This window comes from Triticum dicoccoides, chromosome 5A (assembly GCF_002162155.2).
Source record: "Triticum dicoccoides isolate Atlit2015 ecotype Zavitan chromosome 5A, WEW_v2.0, whole genome shotgun sequence".
NCBI classification, from domain to species: domain Eukaryota; kingdom Viridiplantae; phylum Streptophyta; class Magnoliopsida; order Poales; family Poaceae; genus Triticum; species Triticum dicoccoides.
In genome coordinates, this window is record NC_041388.1 from 193040061 (window position 1) to 193056853 (window position 16793).

Consider the following 16793-nt stretch of genomic DNA (forward strand, 5'->3'; position numbering starts at 1 on the left):
AAAGCAATAGCAACAAACTAAATGATCAAGTGCTAAGCTAACAGAATGGGTCAAGTCAATCACATCATTCTCCTAATGATGTGATCCCGTTAATCAAATGACAACTCATGTCTATGGTTAGGAAACATAACCATATTTGATCAACGAGCTAGTCAAGTAGAGGCATACTAGTGAAACTCTATTTGTCTATGTATTCACACATGTATTATGTTTCTGGTTAATACAATTCTAGCATGAATAATAAACATTTATCATGATATAAGGAAATAAATAATAACTTTATTATTTCCTCTAGGGCATATTTCCTTCAGTCTCCCACTTGCACTAGAGTCAATAATCTAGTTCACATCGCCATGTGATTTAATACCAGTAGTTCACATCACCATGTGATTAACACCCATAGTTCATATTGACATGTGACCAACACCAAAAGAGTACTAAGGTGTGATCATGTTTTGCTTGTGAAAGAAGTTTAGTCAACGGGTCTGCCACATTTAGATCCATAAGTATTTTGCAAATTTCTATGTCAACAATGCTCTGCACGGAGCTACTCTAGCTAATTGATCCCACATTCAATATGTATCCAGATTGAGATTTAGAGTCATCTGGATCAGTGTCAAAATTTGCATCGCCGTAACCCTTTATGATGAACCTTTTTGTCACCTCCATAATCGAGAAACATATCCTTATTCCACTAAGGATAATTTTGACCGCTGTCCAGTGATCTACTCCTAGATCACTATTGTACTCCCTTGCCAAAAACATTGTAGGGTATACAATAGATCTGGTACACAGCATGGCATATTTAATAGAACCTATGGCCAAGGCATAGGGAATGACTTTCATTCTCTTTCTATCTTCTGTTGTGGTCGGGCTTTGAGTCTTACTCAGTTTCACACCTTGCAACACAGGCAAGAACTCTTTCTTTGACTGTTCCATTTTGAACTACTTCAAAATCTTGTCAAGATATGTACTCATTGAAAAACTTATCAAGTGTCTTGATCTATCTCTATAGATCTTGATGCTCAATATGTAAGTAGCTTCACCGAGGTCTTTCTTTGATGCTCAATATGTAGTGCTCCCACTCACTTTCTTGTAAATACAGGCTTCACCGCAAGTCTTTATAAAACTATATGCTTTGATCAACTTATCAAAGCGTATATTACTCCGAGATGCTTGCACCAGTCCATAGATGGATCACTGGAGCTTGCATATTTTGTTAGCACCTTTAGGATTGACAAAACTTTCTTGTTGCATCCTATACAACTCTTCTTTAATAAATCCATTAAGGAATGTAGTTTTGTTTATCCATTTGCCAAATTTCATAAAATTTGGCAATTGCTAACATGATTCGGACAGACTTAAGTATAGATACGAGTGAGAAACTCTCATCGTAGTCAACACCTTGAACTTGTCAAAAACCTTTTGCGACAATTCTAGCTTTGTAGATAGTAACACTACTATCAGCGTCCGTCTTCCTCTTGAAGATCCATTTAATCTCAGTGGCTCGCTGATCTTTGCCAAGTCAATCAAAGTCCATACTTTGTTCTTATACATGGACCCCATCTCAGATTTCATGGCTTCAAGCCATTTCGCAGAATCTGGGCTCATCATCGCTTCCTCATAGTTCATAGGTTCATCATGGTCAAGTAACATGACCTCCAGAACAGGATTACCGTACCACTCTGGTGCGGATCTCACTCTGTTTTACTTACGAGGTTCGGTAGTAACTTGATCTGAAGTTACATGATCATCATCATTAGCTTCCTCACTAATTGGTGTAGTAGTCACAGGAACAGATTTCTGTGATGAACTACTTTCCAATAAGGGAGCAGGTACAGTTACCTCATCAAGTTCTACTTTCCTCCCACTCACTTCTTTCGAGAGAAACTCCTTCTTTAGAAAGGATCCATTCTCAGCAATGAATATCTTGCCTTCGGATCTGTGATAGAAGGTGTACCCAACATTTTCGTTTGGGTATCCTATGAAGACGCACTTCTCCGATTTGGGTTTGAGCTTATCAGGTTGAAACTTTTTCACATAAGCATTGCAACCTCAAACTTTAAGAAACGACATCTTAGGTTTCTTGCCAAACCATAGTTCATACGGTGTCATCTCAACGGATTTAGATGATGCCCTATTTAACGTGAATGCAGCTGTCTCTAATGCATAACCCCAAAACAATAATGGTAAATTGGTAAGAGACATCATAGATCGCACCATATCTAATAAAGTGCGGTTACGATGTTCGGACACACCATTACACTGTTGTGTTCCAGGTGGCCTGAGTAGTGAAACTATTTCACATTGTTTTAGCTGAAGGCCAAACTCGTAACTGAAATATTTTACTTCTGCGATCATATCGTAGAAACTTTTATTTTGTTACGATTATTCTCCACTTCACTCTGAAATTCTTTCAACTTTTCAAATGTTTCAGACTTGTGTTTCATCAAGTAGATATACTCATATCTGCTCAAATCATCTGTGAAGATCAGAAAATAATGATACCTACCGCGAGCCTCAATATTCATCGGACCACATACATCAGTATGTATGATTTCCAACAAATCGGTTGCTCGCTCCATTGTTCCGGAGAACGAAGTTTTAGTCATCTTACCCAAGAGGCATGGTTCACAAGCATCAAGTGATTCATAATAAAGTGATTCCAAAAGCCCATCAGCATGGAGTTTCATGCGCTTTACAGCAATATGACCTAAACGGCAGTGCCATAAATAAGTTGCACTATCATTATTAACTTTGAATCTTTTGGCTTCAATATTATGAATATGTGTATCACTACGATCGAGATCCAATGAACCATTTTCATTGGGTGCGTAACCATATAAGGTTTCATTCATGTAAATAGAACAACAATTATTCTCTAACTTAAATGAATAACCATATTGCAATAAACATGATCAAATCATATTCATGCTCAACGCAAACACCAAATAACAATTATTTAGGTTCAACACTAATCCCGAAAGTATAGGGAGTGTGCGATGATGATCATATCAATCTTGGAACTGCTTCCAACACACATCGTCACCTCGCCCTTTACTAGTTTCTGTTTATTCTGCAACTCCCGTTTCGAGTTACTACTCTTAGCAACTGAACCCGTATTAAATGCCGAGGGGTTGCTATGAACACAAGTAAAGTACACATCAATAACATGTATATCCAATATACCTTTGTTCACTTTGCCATCCTTCTTATCCGCCAAATACTTGGGGCAGTTCCGCTTCTAGTGACCGGTCCCTTTGTAGTAGAAGCACTTAGTTTCAGGCTTAGGACTAGACTTGGGCTTCTTCACTTGAACAACAACTTGCTTGCCGTTCTTCTTAAAGTTCCCCTTCTTCCCTTTGCCCTTTTTTCTTGAAACTAGTGGTCTTGTCAACCATCAACACTTGATGTTTTTCTTGATTTCTACCTTCGTCGATTTCAGCATCATGAAGAGCTTGGGAATAGTTTCCGTTATCCCTTGCATATTATAGTTCATCACGAAGTTCTACTAACTTGGTGATGGTGACTAGAGAATTCAGTCAATCACTATTTTATCTGGAAGATTAACTCCGACTTGATTCAAGCGATTGTAGTACCCAGACAATCTGAGCACATGCTCACTGCTTGAGCTATTCTCCTCCATCTTTTAGCAATAGAACTTGTTGGAGACTTAATATCTCACAACTCGGGTATTTGCTTGAAATATTAACCTATCAAGTAGTCGTCATATTGAGCTAGCCAAACGTTCATAACATCTGCATCTGCTCCTGCAATAGGTCAGTCACCTAGCGGTGCATCAAGGACATAATTCTTCTGTGCAGCAATGAGGATAAACCTTGGATCACGGATCCAATCCGCATCATTGCTACTAACATCTTTCAACTTAGTTTTCTCTAGGAACATATCAAAAATAAAACAGGGAAGCAATAACGCGAGCTATTGATCTACAACATAGATATGCAAATACTATCAGGACTAAGTTCATGATAAATTAAAGTTCAATTAATCATATTACTTAAGAACTCCCACTTAGATAGACATCCCTCTAATCATCTAAGTGATCACGTGATCCATATCAACTAAACCATAACCGATCATCACGTGAAATGGAGTAGTTTTCAATGGTGAACATCATTATGTTGATCATATCTACTATATGATTCACGCTCGACCTTTCGGTCTCCAGTGTTTCGAGGCCATATCTACATATGCTAGGCTCGTCAAGTTTAACCTGAGTATTCTGCGTGTGCAAAACTGGCTTGCACCCGTTGTAGATGGACATAGATCTAATCACACCCGATCATCACGTGGTGTCTGGGCACGACGAACTTTGGCAACGGTGCATACTCAAGGAGAACACTTTTATCTTGAAATTTCGTGAGAGATCATCTTATAATGCTACCGTTAATCAAAGCAAGATAAGATGCATAAAAGATAAACATCACATGAAATCAATATAAGTGATATGATATGGCCATCATCATCTTGTGCTTGTGATCTCCATCTCCGAAGCACCGTCATGATCACCATCTTCACCGGCGCGACACCTTGATCTCCATTGTAGCATCGTTGTCGTCTCTCCAATCTTATGCTTCCACGACTATCGCTACCGCTTAGTGATAAAGTAAAGCATTACAGGGCGATTGCATTGCATACAATAAAGCGACAACCATATGGCTCCTGCCAGTTGCCGATAACTCGGTTACAAAACATGATCATCTCATACAATAAAATTTAGCATCATGTCTTGACCATATCACGTCACAACATGCCCTACAAAAACAAGTTAGACGTCCTCTACTTTGTTGTTGCATGTTTTACGTGGCTGCTACAGGCTTAGCAAGAACTGTTCTTACCTACGCATCAAAACCACAACGATAGTTTGTCAAGTTGGTGCTGTTTTAACCTTCGGAAGGACCGGGCGTAGCCACACTCGGTTAAACTAAAGTTGGAGAAACTGACACCCGCCAGCCACCTGTGTGCAAAGCACGTCGGTAGAACCAGTCTCGCGTAAGCGTACGCGTAATGTCGGTCCGGGCCGCTTCATCCAACAATATCGCCGAACCAAAGTCTGACATGTTGGTAAGCAGTATAACTTATATCGCCCACAACTCACTTGTGTTCTACTCGTGCATATGACATCTACGCATAAAACCAGGCTCTGATGCCACTATTGGGGAATGTAGTAATTTTAAAAAAAATTCCTACGCACACGCAAGATCATGGTGATGCATAGCAACGAGAGGGGAGAGTGTTGTCCACGTATCCTCGTAGACCGAAAGCGGAAGCGTTAGCACAACACGGTTGATGTAGTCGTACGTCTTCACGATCTGACCGATCAAGTACCAAACGCACGACACCTCCGAGTTCTGCACACGTTCAACTTGATGACGTCCCTCGAACTCCAATCCAGCCGAGTGTTGAGGGGGAGTTTCGTCAGCACGACGGCATGGTGACGATGATGATGTTCTACCGATGTAGGGCTTCGCCTAAGAACCGCTACGATATGATCGAGGTGGATTATGGTGGAGGGGGGCACCGCACATGGCTAAGAGATCAAGAGATCAATTGTTGTATCTTTGGGGTGCCCCATTCCCCCGTATATAAACGAGTGGAGGAGGGGGAGGGCCGGTCCTCTCTATGGCGCGCCCTAGGGGAGTCCTAATCCCACCGGGAGTAGGATTCCCCCTTTCCTAGTAGAACTAGGAGCCCTTCCAAGTAGTGGGAGTAGGAGGGAAGGAAAGGGAAGGGAAAAAGAGAAGGAAGGAAGGGGGCGCCCCCCCTCTCTAGTCCAATTCGGACCAACCCATGGGGAGGGGTGCGGCCACCCTTTGAGGCCTTTCTCTCCTTTCCCGTATGGCCCATTAAGGCCCAATACGAATTCCCGTAACTCCTCGGTACTCCCGAAAATACCCGAATCACTTGGAACCTTTCCGATATCCGAATATAGTCGTCCAATATATCGATCTTTACGTCTCGATCATTTCGAGACTCCTCGTCATGTCACCGGTCTCATACGGGACTCCGAACTCCTTTGGTACATCAAAACACATAAACTCATAATATAACTGTCATCGAACTTTAAGCGTACGAACCCTACGGGTTCGAGAACTATGTAGACATGACCGAGACATGCCTTCGGTCAATAACCAATAGCGGAACTAGGATGCTCATATTGGCTCCCACATATTCTACGAAGATCTTTATCGGTCAAACCGCATAACAACATAAGTTTTTCCCTTTGTCATCGGTATGTTACTTGCCCGAGATTCGATCGTTGGTATCTCAATACCTAGTTCAATCTCGTTACCGGCAGGTCTCTTTACTCGTTCCGTAATACATCAACCTGCAACCAACTCATTAGTTTAATTGCTTGCAAGGCTTAAGTGATGTGCATTACCGAGTGGGCCCAGAGATACCTCTCCGACAATCGGAGTGACAAATCCTAATCTCGAAATACGCCAACCCAACATGTACCTTTGGAGACACCTGTAGAGCACCTTTATAATCACCCAGTTACGTTGTGACGTTTGGTAGAACACAAAGTGTTCCTCCGGTAAACGGGAGTTGCATAATCTCATAGTCATAGGAACATGTATAAGTCATGAAGAAAGCAATAGCAACAAACTAAACGATCAAGTGTTAAGCTAACAGAATGGGTCAAGTCAATCACATCATTCTCCTAATGATGTGATCCCGTTAATCAAATGACAACTCATGTCTATGGTTAGGAAACATAACCATCTTTGATCAACGAGCTAGTCAAGTAGAGGCATACTAGTGACACTCTATTTGTCTATGTATTCACACATGTATTATGTTTCTGGTTAATATAATTCTAGCATGAATAATAAACATTTATCATGATATAAGGAAATAAATAATAACTTTATTATTGCCTCTAGGGCATATTTCCTTCGGTTTCAAGGTGTCACAGGAACCGGTTTCTGTGACGAACTACTTTCCAATGAGGGAGCAGGTACAGTTACCTCATCAAGTTCTACTTTCCTCCCACTCACTTATTTCGAGAGAAACTCCTTCTCTAGAAAGGCTCCATTCTTAGCAACAAAAGTCTTGCCTTCGGATCTGTGATAGAACGTGTACCCAACAGTTTCCTTTGGGTATCCTATGAAGACACATTTCTCCGATTTGGGTTTGAGCTTATCAGGTTGAAGCTTTTTCACATAAGCATCACAGCCCCAAACTTTAAGAAACGACAACTTTGGTTTCTTGCCAAACCATAGTTCATAAGGCATCGTCTCAATGGATTTTGATGATGCCCTATTTAACGTGAATGCAGCCGTCTCTAAAGCATAACCCCAAAACGATAGCGATAAATTAGTAAGAGACATCATAGATTGCACCATATGTAGTAAGTACGATTACGACATTAGGACACACCATTACGCTGTGGTGTTCCAGGTGGCATGAGTTGCGAAACTATTCCGCATTGTTTAAAATGTAGACCAAACTCGTAACTCAAATATTCTCCTCCACGATCAGATCGTAGAAACTTTATTTTCTTGTTACGATGATTTTCCACTTCACTCTGAAATTCTTTGAACTTCTCAAATGTTTCAGACTTATGTTTCATTAAGTAGATATACCCATATCTGCTCAAATCATCTGTGAAGGTGAGAAAATAACGAAACCCGCCGCGAGCCTCAATATTCATCGGACGACATACATCAGTATGTATGATTTCCAACAAGTCAGTTGCTCTATCCATTGTTCCGGAGAACGGTGTTTTAGTCATCTTGCCCATGAGGCATGGTTCGCAAGTACCAAGTGATTCCAAAAGTCCATCAGTATGGAGTTTCTTCATGTGCTTTACACCAATATGACCCGAACGGCAGTGCCACAAATAAGTTGCACTATCATTATCAACTCTGCATCTTTTGGCTTCTACATTATGAATATGTGTATCACTACTATCGAGATTCAACAAAAATAGACCACTCTTCAAGGGTGCATGACCATAAAAGATATTACTCATATAAATAGAACAACCATTATTCTCATATTTAAATGAATAACCGTCTCGCATCAAACAAGATCCAGGTATAATGTTCATGCTCAACGTTGGCACCAAATAAAAATTATTTAGGTCTAAAACTAATCCCAAAGGTAGATGTAGAGGTAGCATGCGGACGGCGACCACATCGACTTTGGAACCATTTCCCATGCGCATCGTCACCTCGTCCTTAGCCAGTCTTCGCTTAATCCATAGTCCCTGTTTCGAGTTGCAAATATTAGCAACAGAACCAGTATCAAATACCCAGGTGCTACTGCGAGCTCTGGTAAGGTACACATCAATAACATGTATATCACATATACCTTTGTTCACCTTGCCATCCTTCTTATCCGCCAAATACTTGGGGCAGTTCCGCTTCTAGTGATCAGTCCCTTTGAAGTAGAAGCACTCAGTCTCAGGTTTAGGTCTAGATTTGGGTTTCTTCTCTTGAGCAGCAACTTGCTTGCCGTTCTTCTCAAGTTCCCCTTCTTCTTCCCTTTACCCTTTTTCTTGAAATTGGTGGTTCTGTTAACCATCAACACTTGATGCTCCTTTTTTATTTCTACCTCCGTAGCCTTTAGCATTGTGAAGAGCTCGGGAATTGTCTTATCCATCCCTTGCATATTATAATTCATCACGAAGCTCTTGTAGCCTGGTGGAAGTGATTGGAGAATTCTGTCAATAACACTATCATCCGGAAGATTAACTCCCAGTTGAATCAAGTGTTTGCAGTACCCAGACATTCTGAGTATATACTCACTGACAGAACCATTCTCCTCCATCTTGCAGCTATAGAACTTATTGGAGACTTCATATCTCTCAATCCGGGCATATGCTTGAAATATTAACTTCAACTCCTGGAACATCTCATATGATCCATGACATTAAAAATGTCGTTGAAGTCCCGGTTCTAAGCCGTAAAGCATGGCACATTGAACTATCGAGTAGTCATCAACACGCGGCTGCCAGACATTCACAATGTCTGCTGTTGCCGGCGCGGGTGGTACACCTAGCGGTGCTTCCAGGACATAATTCTTTTGTGCAGCAATGAGGATAATCCTCAAGTTACAGACCCAGTCCGTGTAATTGCTACCATCATCTTTCAACTTTGCTTTCTCAAGGAACGCATTAAAATTCAACGGAACAACAACATGAGCCATCTATATACAATCAACATAGACAAGCAAAATACTATCAGGTACTAAGTTCATGATGAATTTAAGTTCAATTAATCATATTACTTAAGAATTCCCACTTAGATAGACATCCCTCTAATCATCTAAGTGATCACGTGATCCAAATCAACTAAACCATGTCCTATCATCACGTGAGATGGAGTAGTCTTCAATGGTGAACATCACTATGTTGATCATATCTACTATATGATTCATGCTTGATGTCGGTCTCAAAACCGGCGGATCTCGGGTAGGGGGTCCCAAACTGTGCGTCTAGGCCGGATGGTAACAGGAGGCAGGGGACACGATGTTTTACCCAGTTCGGGCCCTCTTGATGGAGGTAAAACCCTACGTCCTGCTTGATTAATATTGATGATATGGGTAGTACAAGAGTAGATCTACCACGAGATCAGAGAGGCTAAACCCTAGAAGCTAGCCTATGGTATGATTGTATGTTGTAGTTGTCGTTTTCCTACAGACTAAAACCCTCCGGTTTATATAGACACCTGAGAGGGTTAGGGTTACACAAGGTCGGTTACAAAGGAGGAGATATCCATATCCGTATTGCCTAGCTTGCCTTCCACGCCAAGTAGAGTCCCATCCGGACACGAGACGAAGTCTTCAATCTTGTATCATCATAGTCTAACAGTCCAGCCAATAGAGATAGTCCAGCTGTCCGGAGACCCCCTAATCCAGGACTCCCTCAGTAGCCCCTGAACCAGGCTTTCAATGACGATGAGTCCGGCGTGCAGTGTTGTCTTCAACATTGCAAGGCGGGTTCCTCCTCCGAATACTCCACGGAAGAATTTTGAATATAAGGATAGTTTCCGACCCTGCAAAATAAGTTCCACATACCACCGTAGAGAGAATAATATTTCACAAATTCAATTTGCTGACGTATTTTGGCAACATGACATTATGTCACAGCCCGGTGATTATTCGAACCATTTCCTTTAACTAGCCCAGCACATAACGCGAGACAGTTTTTTGACACGTCCTATCAAAGCAGAGATCGTGTCCCCTGATTACGGGATTCTCATCAATATGGGTGTGGGTAACCCAACTGCGCCATCGATTATGGCGCTTGGGGGGTAAGAGAGTTTCACCAGGCTAGTGGGGATGCTTAGTTTCGGTCGCCCACATAAAGGGATAAGGATTCACCTTTTCATCCACGCCTTCTTCCTCCTTTGCTTATCCGTCTTCGCGCACTCGAGCTCTAGCGCCCAAGTCCGCACTTCCCACCTCAACCTTTCCCAACCATGTCCGGCGCGGGAGGCAGGTGGACGGTCTCCTCCGTCATGGAGGGAGACATCAAAAAGCTGAGGAGAGCCGGACACCTGCCCGACGACATCGCGCACCGGCTCCTAGATGAGGGGCAGCTCATCCCCACCCCCAGGCCCCATGACAGGGTGGTGTTCCTCACCCATTTCTTCCGTGGACTGGGATTTCCTCTCCACCCATTTGTCCGGGGGCTCATGTTCTACTATGGCCTAGATTTCCACGATCTGGCCCCGAACTTCATCCTCAATATCTTGGCGTTTATCATCGTGTGCAAAGCCTTCCTCCACATCAAGCCCCACTTCGGCTTATGGCTGAAGACTTTTAATGTCAAGCCGAAGGTAGTGAGCGGCCGCCAAGCGGAGTGCGGAGGCGCCATGGTGGGCAGGATGCCCAATGTCACATGGCTCGAGGGCTCCTTCATGGAGACAATAAAGGGGTGGCAGTCGGGGTGGTTCTACATCACCGAGCCGCGTGACCCTACATGGGTAGCAGCCCTCGAGTTCCGACCTGGCTTCCCCACACGGCTTACCTCCTGGAAAGAGAAGGGCCTGTCCTGGGGTAGTTCGGGAGAACTGACCGGACTCCAAACATGTATTCAAAACATGGTCAACAAGAAGCTCAAACTCGTCAACATAGTCCAGGTCATGCTCATTCGCCGGATCCTCCCGTGCCAACAACGGGCCTTCAACCTGTGGGAGTTCGACCCGGCGCAGCACCGAACTCTGAACAGGCTCTTTGACACAACTCACAAAGATGCCTGGAGGGTACTGTTCAAGAGCGCCGAGGTCCCCCCTCCCACTACTGAGGATCGTGGATTCAGCGCGAAGCGCCAAGCCAGTGCGGTAGGCTGCTTTACCTCTTACAGGATACTTGTTTTTTTTCATATAGATTGACTCCATGCGGGATCTAAACTCCCGTTCCTTTGACAGGACTGGCAGAAAATGGCCGGACAGATCGACTGTCTAGCTCCCTTGCCCGAAGGCCCAGCAAACGCTCTTCTGGTGAAGATGTTGACTCCGGCTCCTTATACGGTGCCGGAGAAGACCAAGAAGGCCAAGGGAACCCGAAAGAGTTCCCGACGCCAGGTGTCATCGGACTCACCGTCCGAGGACTCTACGGCGCAATCCTCCCCCGAAGACGAGGGGGTAGAAGGGGATGCTCCCCCTCCAGACGGGGGAGACAAGAAAAGGAAGGCCGCCCCAACTGGGGAGATCGAAGGGTCCAAGAAGGGGAGAACTCTCCTTCCGGACTACTCTACCTCCGCCACCGACGACGAAGACGAGTGGCTGCCCAGGGCCATGCCCCTGGGGAAGTCGTAAGTATTCAGATAACAGAGTAAGTCATAGTATTCCTTTGCTACACTGCTTTCCCTAACGCCGAAACATGATTATGCAGGCTGCCACGAGCCAGTATCGATGTAACATCGGACGGCTCCCTGGGCTCGTCGGACATGGATAGCGATCCAGTCCCGACCGCCACCTCCCCTCATCCTATTGACGACGCCGAGGTGCTATCTCAAGAGGCACTGGGTCAAGGGGCCTCAAGGCGACCTCCCAGACTCCGGGAGCCGAGGGGACGGAGCCCCTGAGAGCTCCGAGTTCGGCCCTCAGCCAAACACCGCACCGGAAATTCCAGTGGTTCCAGGCTCGGGTAGGCGGCCTCCTTCTAAGAGGGGCGAGACGCCTGCACCGGCGACCTCTATCCATCCAGAGGCGCCGGACAATCTGCTGGAAGCGCTTCGCACTGCTTCCATCGACGAGGAGCACCGCGCTATTATGAGTGTGGTGATCCAGAAGGTTCAGTCCGCTAAGAGGGGATTGACTGAAGCCTGTGCCAGCCTTCTAACAGGCTTTGAGGTAAGCGTTTAAAGTATTGGAAAAATATTACCACATAGACAGTAGCCCCTGATGCTCTGTTCAGTGTTCACAAAGAAAAGCCGAATAGAGGATCAGACAATATCGCAGGAGTCTAATAGAAGTATGTCAATATGCATATGCAGGCTTCGCTGCTGGCGTCCGCCGCACTGACTGCGGAGGTCGCCGTACTGAAGCAGGACCTTAAAGGGTCCCAAGACGAGCTCAGCCTTACCAAGAGGCAGCTCGAGGAGAATAAAGGTAAGTAGTACCTAGTCTATGTATATGTATAAAAATAATGCGATTGCAAAATGACAGGATTATCATGAATTTGCGAGGGGCCGTGACCGAAGTGGCGACCCTAAAGCAAGCAATGTCTGAGGCCGAAGATAAAGCGGCCAAGGAGCGCACCGAGCGAGAGAAGCACGAGGCTCGGGTGGGCGAGGTGCAGCAAGAGCTCCAGGCTCTCGTGAAGAAGCACGAGGCGTTGGAGCTTGACTCAAAGACGCGAGAGTCTGAGCTTGCCGCGGCCCTCAAGAGCGCAAAAAGTGCAAAGGCCGAAGCCCAAAAGGCCCTGCAGGAGATCGACGCAATGAAGAAGACAGCGGCGGGTAAGGCTTTCTATATGCAAAGCAAGCATGTAAAAGTAAATTACCGATTACTTACCCGAATCTAGAGCTCTCCAGGAGCATTCGCAGATTTACTCCGCAGCATGTACGATTCCGCACAATTTTACCAGGCCGAGGATGGAAGCTCAATGGAGAAGTTGTTCTGGTCTCAGTATACTAAGGCCGAACACCCGGTGCCAATGAGCGACCAGCTGAAGCAGATGGTCGAGCTACATAAGGCGGCCGAACAGGCCATGAAGGGCTTTATAGTCCGGCTGTGGCCTGGCGACGCCCTTCCGAGCAGCTTCTTCAGCCTGGTGAGGCGGCTTGTGGATGCTTGCCCGTGGCTGGAGGTTGTCAAGCGATCCGTCTGCATTGAAGGTGCACGCCGGGCTTTCGCCCGTGTGAAATTGCAGTGGGTCAAGCTAGATGCCGTGAAGCTGATCAAGGAAGGGCCACCGGAGGGCAAGGAGCACCGCCACCCCGAGATGTACTACGAGGGTGTTCTGTTGGGTGCCCATCTTATAGTGGATGAGTGTTCAAAAGATGTAATATTTGAGTGAGACTTGCTCGTTTTATCCTGTATTTATGAAAACTTGTTTCATATGCGCTACGCAACGCTTGTTCGAATTTAAAATATTGCCTTCTGTTTGGCCGTTTATCCAATCTAAGAGATGGCTAGTCCTCGGCTTCTGCCCCCATGCCACGAGTGCTAGGGTGTTCGGGATAAACCTGAGCACTCTTGTTCCCATGTTTGGGTCCTTAGAGGGAGGTGCTCAGCATAGCGAACAAGGCAACCAGACTAATAATGCTTTATCACTCTCACTTAGCCGTAGAATTCTATAATTTTAAATTTCGGCAAAGCCCCTGGTATTCGGAAGGCCGAATTCGGGGCGCGATACACGCCTTTAAGCCGGACAGGGCCGGCCCCTCGCCCTAAGCGGCATAAGTGTTTAGGGACTCGAAAACCTCGCTGAACAGCGACCAGTCTCTCGCCTTATCATGACAGTTAGTTTTAGCTTTCTCTGCTGAGGTGCTAAGCCCGGCAGAACCGGGGCACGATCGCAGTAGTTCTCCTAGAGCTACCTTAGCCGATAGAGCGGAACGTAAGGTACCAAAACATAGGAGCCGGGCAAACCCAACATTTGACCAAAGACATGATTCGGAGCTGATGCATATAATGCTATAAGTTCGGGGTGCCGCACTTTTGAAAGTGTTCGGACTTTTCACACCATATTGTGGGGTACGTAAGCCCCTGGTGTATTGGCCGTACCAAAGTGTATGGTTGCAAGGTGTCGTTAATGAACATATATATATAACAAGAATGCAATAATAGTCGTAATGCCATGCATTGTTTATTCAAAAAATTGTGTTAAAGCGGAATGATACAGATAGTGCGATAAGCAAAGAGTAGGACTATGTCCCTTCCAAGGGCAAGCTGAGAAATGCTATTAAATCGAATATTTCGCTCATTACTATAATCCACCTGGTAATTCCATGGTGTGACGCATTTTTATGCCTCCTTGGTTGTTGCATCATGTGTTCGGCAATAGTGCTGCCGGACAGTGTTTCCAGAGATTAAGGTCCTAAAAAAAAGAGAAGACTAACCAAACAGGGAGCCCCTAGTGTGGTTTAAGCCGCATCTTGGGGCATGCCACAGTTGTGCCCCCCTCCACACTTGTGCCCATGGTATTTTTAATGCGTAATTATGTACGTGTGGCACGAGTTTCGCTGTATGGCTGGGACTAGGGTGGGGCCGCATTGCTACGCAAGCTCAGATCGCGCCAGACAATCTATTTGCCGATTGCTCCGAGTGCGCTTGACGGTGTCCGGGTTTTGAAACGCCAAACTGGTTGGTTGCCTTGAGAGGCTGCTTTGCATTTCTGCTGCGAGGGCCGCGGTGTGCTCCTCTGTTCGGAGAGAGCGCTCTGTGTTTCCATTTACAGTAATAACTCCGTGAGGTCCTGGCATCTTGAGCTTGAGGTATGCATAATGCGGTACCGCATTGAATCTAGCAAATGCAGTTCGCCCGAGCAGTGCATGATAACCACTGCGGAACGGGACTATATCGAAGATTAACTCTTTGCTTCGGAAGTTATCCGGGGATCCGAAGACCACTTCCAGTGTAATTGAGCCTGTGCAATGGGCCTCTACACCTCGAATGACGCCTTTAAAGGTCGTTTTTGTGGGTTTGATCCTCGAGGGGTATATACCCATTTTACGCACTATGTCCTGATAAAGCAGGTTCAGGTTGCTGCCGCCATCCATAAGGACTCGAGTGAGGTGAAATCCATCAATGATTGGGTCTAGGTGTGGCCGGTCATCCGTTGCAGGCCGGACGTCCGCTCGCTGGAGCTTCGTTGACAGCTTGTCGGTGTCAAAACCGGCGGATCTCGGGTAGGGGGTCCCGAACTATGCTTCTAAGGCGGATGGTAACAGGAGGCAGGGGACATGATGTTTTACCCAGGTTCGGGCCCTCTTGATGGAGGTAAAACCCTACGTCCTGCTTGATTAATATTGATGATATGGGTAGTACAAGAGTAGATCTACCACGAGATCAGAGAGGCTAAACCCTAGAAGCTAGCCTATGGTCAACATTGAACAACGGGAGTGTTCTGTCAATTTTTGGGATTTTGGGGGGTTCGTTTGGACATTTTTATGCATTAACTGAGTTGTCAATGCATTTATGTGCATAATTCAAATTTGAACTACATGCACATGCTCTAGTTCATATAAATTGGTTGAAAAAACAAATCTGTGTCCTTGGGTGCATTCTCAGGTCCCATGCAAGAAATGGGAATGAATTTCAAACACCAGGGCGCCGTTGATTGCCGGAAAACATTGAGATGCCTCATTTTTAAATTCTAGTAAATCCAAAACTCGTTTGAAATTCATGAAACTTGGCATGCTTTCATGGAGCGGCATCAACATGTCATGGTTAAATTTTTGTCCCGTTTGGGGCAGGTTTGGGTATATGCTTCTCACAAACCGTAGCTTCTCACAATAAGCATCATGGTTTTGGTAGGGAACGTCCCACCTTTGGGGACGAAACGATATCCACTGCCTCTTATTGCTTCCAAAAAATTTCTCGTGTCAACATAGAACAACAGGAGTGTTGTGTCAATTTTTGTGATTTTTCGGGGTTCTTTTGGACATTTTTATGCATTAACTGAGTTTTCAATGCATTTATGTGCATAATTCAAATTTGAACTACATGCACATGCTCCCGTGCATATAAATTGGTTGAAAAATCAAATATGTGTCCTTGGGTGCATGCTTAGGTCCCATGCAATAAATGGAAATTAATTTCAAACACCATGGCACCATTGATTGCCGACAAAACATTGAGATGCCTGGTTTTTAAATTCTAGTAAATACAAAACTCGTCTCAAATTCGTGAAACTTGGCATGCTATCATGGAATGGCTCCCGACATGATGTGGTATTTTTCGTGTCCATTTTGAGAGAAGGCGCACTCAAATAATGACAGCCAACAAAGGCATGTTGAAAAAATAGCTGCCACTTAGTATCTCAGACGTTTGTATAATTCAAAATGTGTGCGTTCTGTTAACCATTCACGTGATGCCACGTGTCTTGGTTTTAATGGTTGTAGGAGGTGTCGTGCGGACAACTGCTTGACCTTGACTGAACAGGAGGCGTGCGAGCGTAGTCCGGTGCACAGGCCGACCGAGAGGCGTGCAAGCTATCCTCCAATGTGCAGGCTCACTGGGAAGCATGTGAGCTTTACGCTGTGCAGGCTCACTGGGAAGCGAGACCTTTGACTTCCATGGACGCCTGCCTTCCTCTCCATTAATGGCTCCCGGGCCGCTGTATAATACGGGCGGCCTTACTGTTCGCCT